This window comes from Schistocerca cancellata, chromosome 1 (genome assembly GCF_023864275.1).
Source record: "Schistocerca cancellata isolate TAMUIC-IGC-003103 chromosome 1, iqSchCanc2.1, whole genome shotgun sequence".
Taxonomy (NCBI): domain Eukaryota; kingdom Metazoa; phylum Arthropoda; class Insecta; order Orthoptera; family Acrididae; genus Schistocerca; species Schistocerca cancellata.
This window is the reverse complement of record NC_064626.1, coordinates 972694909-972703029: the sequence shown is the minus strand read 5'-3', so window position 1 is coordinate 972703029 and position 8121 is coordinate 972694909. Positions and strand designations below refer to the sequence as shown.

Sequence of the window (8121 nt, the reverse complement as noted above, 5' to 3'; positions counted from 1 at the left end):
CATTAAGAAACCCCTTTCTCCAGAACTTGAATCTCTTCTCAGCTGACAGCTTAAGTTTAGATCGACAAAATACATTAGCAAGACATCTAGCAATCGAGACGGCGTATGTCTTGTTTAGAGGTTGCTCGGATACTCACGGTTCCGGTGCGGATTTCGGCTAGCGGCAAGAGAAAGCTTTGACCAACCGCCGCGAGATGGCAGTGCAGGAAGCGCGCTCCGCACGAACGTCGTCCGGCTTCAGTCGGCGCTAAGCCGTGGTACCGGGCGGAAGTAAGTAGTGTATTGTGTGTCCGCGCTCTTCAGCCCAGTCGCGTGCGTGTTGCGTGCGGAACTGTGTGACTCGTGCGTTGTGCGGTGGACTCCAGCAACGGACCGCAGAAGGTCGAGACTGCCGTTTCTTAGTGGTAAGTTCGCTTCATCAAATGTTGTCACTGTTCGAATCTGTTTTGAAATTCACATACATCATATTTTGAACGATGTATAAGTGGCTCTTTAAGAGTTTTCTGCGCATTATGTGCTACCTCTGTTGTAATTTTTTTTGTGACTCAGCGTTGCCATAAAAGTGATTCGTAAACAATATAGTACTTCGTGAGCTGTTGAATCAGCCGGATTGACATCAGGAATAGATGGACGTGACACGCGTAAGAAACACATGTGCATGTTGTCAAATTCTTTGCTTCTCTCCTAGTGTTACTAGGCCGTCGAATGCAATATTATTTCCTCTGAAAAAAAGATGTCATTTAGAGACCCTACCACGATGCAGCGTGGAAGCTATCGCTCTGACGATAGTTTTGCTTAATGTGGGAGGAAATTAATTTTGTTAGTAATTATGTTGCATACATGATCATAGTGGCTTAGTTTAAGGCAGATGTAATTGCTATAACTTTTTATTTATTTTCCTTAATCCATGTACTTAAACAACCATCTGGGATTGTAATGGATGTCACAACAATTCACATTATTAGCATTACTTAGCTTTTATTGAACACAGTAATACATGTAAACTTTATGGATACCTTTAGCTTCCAGGTATTTGTGAAAGCTGCTGTTCTACAATGAGATTACACGGAACGAACAAAAATGAGTGGATGAACTACAGATTACTAATCATTGAATGGATGTGCAAGGAGAAAAATAAATCTTTCACTGCATTACCACCATTGGTTTAGTGTAGAGGGTTTACCGAAAATAAGGTATAACATTAGGGCTCGAATTCTTTAAGAAAAATCAGAAGATAGTCTCGTATCAACAAGAAGGCAGTCAGTTGCGGCTTTATTATTGGCAGATTCGCCTAAATGTATGCTTGAATTAACCTCGCACAGTGGAAACCAATCGATCGATATGAGACTAAGGAGGAGACGAAGGTATTATTACACATCTGGCTATCAAGTTACCAGTGCAGTGTGCATTATGCTTCACTGGATTGTGCAGTAGTGCCGTTGTGAATGAAGCACATACCTCAAAGGACTGTCACTGAAAAGCGACCCAGATAATCAGAAAAGTTTTGCTAGTACATTTTGTCTGAAGTGTTGCGAATATTTCGTAAAATACACCAAATGACAAGGATAATCAACAGACCTTCAACAGAGACACCGCGAGTGACAGTCTGGTGACTCGAATACTAAACAGTTCTGGACTCATGTTGTTGAAATTATTTCTTCTTTGATCCACACGAGCAATTCTCGAGGTATTGCCGACAATTTTGGATAAACTTTATCCATCTCGAAAACAGTCTACCTGTGTGCTCCATTATTTGTATTAGAATGTCCGGCGTCCAACGATCAGAATTACTTGAGTCTGCGCTATCGGTGCGGGTTCGGTTCACTATGTTGGTGCTAGTAGTTTATTAGTGGTCAAATTCCCACTTTAAGTCGCTAACCTGAAATTTTAACAGTCTTTAACAGCATTATACACACTGAGGTTACAGATACGTCATTGCATCCTTTCCAAACGATTTCTTTTCGTTCTTACAATTCATATCCCAAATGAAATCTCATTTAACAACTATCTGGACACAAAACCGTTCTAATTTATAAATGTAATATAATAACTATTGGGAAACCACTTTTACTTTGTGGTATTAACAGGTGTGAAATCACATCCTACAGTTGCAAGTACCTACATTTAAGGTACGGAGCAAATTAAATAACAACGTAAGTGGCCCATCATCTTACGCCTTGCGTCTAATAGAAAAGTTTTGGGTGGTTCTGCTTATGCGAGTAGCCAGCTTTTCAAGAATCATTACAGAGAGCAGCTGCAGAGGGCAGAAACAAAGCGTTAAAGGACATTCCATTTCAACGTTTACCTCTGATAATGCTGGAAAGATGGAATTAATTTTATTCTCGGAGTTCTCTTAGAATGTTTGTTTTCTTCTGCATGTCATTTGTGTACCATAGCAGGAGAGCATTCCGGAATCCGTAGTGAGTTTACAGAATTCCATGATTGACTATTGTTTGGGGTCCGCTCGCGTCGTACAAGCAAAGCTTCCTTGTCGACGCCCTCACTGTTAGGAATAACAAATACACAGCTCGTCACCGTGTACACTCGGTGTCACTGTCTGCCTTAGTGTCGCTTCTGTGGGCTTTCCCCGTATCCACCCGTCTACGGTGTCTGTTAGCTTGCAGGAATGCTCACTTTGCGAACTTACGCGAGAGTCGGAGCGCCGCCGTGGTGTCGGTCATATTCTCTTTAAAACTGCGAAGGTAGCGCGTTGACGTTCCCTGCTTAAATGGTACGTTGGTAGAATTATTATTTGTGATGAACCACCTATACTGGCGTATCTAAGGCAAGTCTTTTAGTGAGGAAAATAATGTCCCTATCTTATGTTTTTATGATATGTATTAAATTCCGCAGATAACGTTGCTACCTTCTGTCTCAAAGACAAATGACAAACTTTCACCAGTGCCACACACATAACGGGCAGTCAAATGAAAAAGAGACAAATGGAAAAAAGTAAGTAAACGATTTACCATTTCAAAAGTAATCCCATAACTGTTAATACATTTACCCCAATATGAGACAAGGTAGTCAACGCCTTCATGGATAAATGTTTGCCGTTGCCTGCAGAACCATTATTGTACCCAGACGTGCACCTCTTCGTACGAAGGAAATCGATGGCCACGAATGTGTTTCTTCAGGGCTCCAAAAATATGGAAATCGCATGGGGAGAGATCGGGACTGTGTGGAGGATGTGTAAGGGCTTCCCACAGAATCTTCTGTGGCGTAGTGGAAACAACCTTGGCAACATGTAAGCCATCCCACAGCGGGATAAAAGTATCAGCAGCAATGGTGATTAATTTTGAAGTAATGAACAGTTTACTTAACTTATTTCCTACTGCTTCGTACTTATTTGACTGTCTACCAACGAAATAAACCGTTATGTAATCTGCTACTGCACATTTTTGGGAGGAATTTCCTTTTGCATCTTTTTCAAGTCGATACAAAACTGAGAGCATTCGATGAACGGCAAAAGAAGCACGTAAAATACACTACTGGCCATTAAAATTGCTACACCAAGGAGAAATGCAGATGATAAACGGGTATTCATTGGACAAATATATTATACTAGAACTGACATGTGATTACATTTTCACGCAATTTGGGTGTATAGATCCTGAGAAATCAGTACCCAGAACAACCACCCCTGGCCGTAATAACGGCCTTGATTCGCCTGGGCATTGAGTCAAACAGAGCTTGGATGCCGTGTGCAGATACAGCTGCCCATGCAGCTTCAGCACGATACCACAGTTCATCAAGAGTAGTGACTGGCGTGTTGTGACGAGCCAGTTGCTCGGCCACCATTGACCAGAAGTTTTCAGTTGGTGAGAGATCTGGAGAATGTGCTGGCCAGGGCAGCAGTCGAACATTTTCTGTATCCAGAAAGGCCCATACAGGACCTGCAACATGCGGTCGTGCATTATCCTGCTGAAATGTAGGGTTTCGCAGGGATCGAATGAAGTGTAGAGCCACGGGTCGTAACACATCTGAAATGTAACGTCCACTGTTCAAAGCGCCGTCAATGCGAACAAGAGGTGGCCGAGACGTGTAACCAATGGCACCCCATACCATCACGCCGGGTGATTCGCCAGTATGGCGATGGCGAATACAAGCTTCCAACGTGCGTTCATCGCGATGTCGCCAAACACGGATACGACCATCATGATGCTGTAAACAGGACCTGGATTCATCCGAAAAAATTACGTTTCGCCATTCGTGCACCCAGGCTCGTCGTTGAGTACACTATCGCAGGCGCTCCTGTCTGTGATGCAGCGTCAAGGGTAACCGCAGCCATGGTCTCCGAGCCGATAGTCCATGCTGCTGCAAACGTCGTAGAACTGTTCGTGCAGATGGTTGTTATCTTGCAAACGTCCCCATCTGTTGACTCAGGGATCGAGACGTGGCTGCACGATCCGTTACAGCCATGCGGATAAGATGCCTGTCATCTCGACTGCTAGTGATAGGAGGCCGTTGGGATCCAGCACGGCGTTCCGTATTACCCTCCTGAACCCACCGATTCCATAGTCTGCTAACAGTCATTGGATCTCGACCAACGCGAGTAGCAATGTGGCAATACGATAAACCGCAATCGCCATAGGCTACAATCTGATCTTCATCAAATTTGGAAACGTGATGGTACGCATTTCTCCTCCTTACACGAGGCATCACAACAACGTTTCACCAGGCAACGCCGGTCAACTGCTGTTTGTGTATGAGAAGTCGGTTGGAAACTTTCCTCATGTCAGCACGTTGTAGGTGTCGCCACCGGCGCCAACCTTGTGTGAATGCTCTGAAAAGCTAATCATTTGCATACCACAGCATCTTCTTCCTGTCGGCTACATTTCGCGTCTGTAGCACGTCATCTTCGTGGTGTAGCCATTTTTATGGCCATTAGTGTAACTTTTGTGTACATATTCATCGTTCTCAGCGTACGATAATCATGATTTGAACACACAAAGGACTATAATCAGAGAGGAACATAGCAAACAGTCTGCATTTTATTGCAGATCTAACTAGACTTACGCTACGTTATAGCCATCATCAGTGCGTGTAGTAGCGAGTCATATAGACGCAGAAAACATGTATATTCTAATGTCGTTTAAACGACTTAAACTTTCATTGCTCAGTTCACATGGAGTGTGAATTGAGTTAACTACTGTTAAGGTCGTTTTAACAACATGTGTTTATTCATGTTCTCTGGGTCTATATGACTCACTACTAAACGCACTGAGGATAGCTATACTGTAGCTGACGTCTACCTAGATCCGCAAGGAAGTGCAGATTGACAAGCGATTGCTTGTTTTGTTCATCCCTGATATTAATCATTTTACGGCTGAGAACGATTCCTAATGGAACCCAAACTGACATGTTTTTTATATATACATACACCTACTGGTGTAGTCTTACACGCAGCCAGCTGGCCTAAGCGACATTGTGAGCCAGATCCAGATCGAATTCGCACGCGCAGGATTAACGGCCTTTGGTTTGGTGTTCCAGCCAGCACGAGTCTGGCTTTCAAGCAGTTTCCACGATGGTATAAGCAAGAGCAGGGCTGGCCCCAGTTAGGAGAGAAAGGGTGAAGGAAAGACAGAACCTGAAATCAGCATTCTCTATCGTCTCATTTTTCTTTCATGATCCATGCATCAGAATACGCAATACACAAACAGGTAAAATACGATAATATACCGAGAACCTCACTTATAACGTTTTTGGCTAAACGACATGCACGTCTTACTTCAATTAGCAGACAATCCGGTTGCAAATCATGATACTGTGAATCGCACTCAGGCGAATCTCTTGATAGCACGACCAACGCTAATAAGGAGAAAAAAGATTTTGTTCACGGACCTCGCCGACGTTTGATAGTTTGCATGTCTCAGCAATACAGATAACTGTACATTAGACGCAACCACAACGCAGTAGTGTATGTATGGAGATGCTACATTAACCCCGATTTCTGGTGAGGGGAAGCTGCTCTTTCTGTAGTTGCAGGGGCAACAGCCTGTATGGTCACGCTCTGCTGGTACTTTGAACAGATGAAAGCAAGGGGAAATTACAGCCGCTATTTTTTTCCCACATGCATCCAGCTCTACTGAATGACTCAATGTTGATGGCTCCTCTTTGGTAAAATAGTCCCCCCATCCGGATCTCCAGGCGGGAACTACTCAGGAGAATCTCGTCATAAGGAAAAGCAAAACCGACACCCTACGGTTCGGTATGTGGAATTTTCGATCCCTTTGTTGGATGCATAGGTTAGAGAATTTAAAAACTGAACTGGATAGTTTGAAGTTAGATAGTAGTCGTGGTGGCAGGAAGAACATGATTTCTGGCCACGAAAGTACAGGGTAATGAACACAAATGGAGGAATAGGCCTAATAAGGAATAAGAAAATAGGAATTCTGTTAAGCTGCTGTGAACTACTACTGAACGCACTTTGGTATCCACGACTGACAAGGAGCCAACATCCATCGCACTAGTATAAGCTTATATGCCAACTAGCCCTACAGGTGATGAAGAGATTGCAAAAAAAAGTATGATGGTGTAAAGGAAATTATTCAGTTATTTAAGGGGCACTAAAATCTATTTTTATTTTTTTGGAGGGGTGGGGACGGTCCACAGCCTCAACGTGTTTTGAGAATGAAAACATGGTCCAAGTAATAGGCTGTATTCTTTTTACTTCCCGTAAAATTTCCCAGTTTCACGCACATATCTTAAGCTGTACGCTTCATTTAACATTGTAATACGTTGCTGATACATGTGGACAGGTATAAGTCGAATATTTGTATGTGACTCAAAAATAATACAGTAGTATATATGATTACGTCCGTTAGCCGGCAATAAATTGTGATTGGTGACTGGAATTCGGTAGCAGGAAAGAGAAAGCAGTTGGAGAACGTTCACTGGGGAAAGGGATGAAAGAGAAAGCCGCTTGATAGAATTTTGCCACACAGCATAATTTAATCGTTGTCACTCGGTTTGTGAATCATGAAAGGAGGTTTTACACGTGGAAGAGACCTGGAGGCACTGTAAGGTTTCATGTGGACTATATAACGGCAAGACAGATTTCCGATCCAGATTTAAGCTGTAAGACATTTCCATGGGCTGATAGGGACTCTGATCATAATTTATTAGTTATGAACTGTAGATTAAAACTGAAGAATTTGCAATAAGATAGGAAGTTAATGAGATAGAGCCTAGATAAATTGAAGGAACCAGAGGTTGTTGAAAGTTTAAGAGGGAGCGTTAGACAACGACTGACTGAAAGAGGGGAAAATAAAACAGCAGAAGACGAGTAGGTAGCTTTGAAAGATGAAATAGGGAAGGCAGTGGAAGATCATATGTATAAAATGGCAAGGCCTTGTAGAATCCCTGGATAACGCAGGACAAACTGATTTTAATTGGCAATAGGAGAAAATATAACAATGTAGTAAATGAAGCAAGCGAAAGGGAATACAGACATCTAAAAATGACACTGCAGAAAGTGCAAAACGGCTAAGCAGGAATGACTAGAAGGCAAATGCAAGACTTTAGAAGCCTGGGTAACTAGCGCGAAGATAGATGTCCCCCAGGGCTATAATGGAGTGGGAACGTGGGTGGACGCTGGCATTGGTCTCTAAATTAAATTATCGTCGGTTCTGAGTTATGTCTCACAGAGTCGGAACATCGAATGAAATGCGCGCTCAGTTTGGAGTTGCATTTGTCGTTTCCGGTTATTATAGACACACACACGCACGCACACACACACGGACGCGCGGGCGCACATTGGAGCATTGCTGGGCATCTACAAAGACCTAGCCCCATTCTTGGCTGTTCTGAGCTGCTCTGCGCCGGCCTGCTACTCGCCTTTAAATGCTCACATAGCGTGACATCATAATAAAGTCTGAAAACACTTAATTCTCTTCTTCCACACACTGATTTTGTATTCTTTAACCTTCGGGCTCTAGCGTGGGCGGTATTTACACCGCCTATTCAACACGTAACTATTTACACGCTTGATTCTCAGGTATTCCCTGGTTATCTATCGACTCACCTTATGGCACGTGACCTTCACACTGATTGATTTGACTCTCTAGCCCGATGTAATAATGTATGGGCATTCGATCACGGAAACCAATTCGTGGCGAT

The 8121-nt window shown here is 43.2% G+C and overlaps 1 protein-coding gene across 3 annotated transcripts in view; it reads left to right on the top strand.

Annotated features, from left to right (window-relative positions):
• Nucleotides 1–253: 253 nt before the first annotated feature.
• Nucleotides 254–8121, top strand: part of LOC126088407 (discoidin domain-containing receptor 2-like) — an 883025-nt gene continuing 875157 nt past the window's right edge. For all 3 annotated transcript variants that reach the window (XM_049906568.1, XM_049906558.1, XM_049906550.1), the window contains exon 1: nucleotides 254–404. The gene's annotated coding sequence lies outside the window, so the exon portion shown is untranslated. The remainder of the gene's footprint in view (nucleotides 405–8121) is intronic.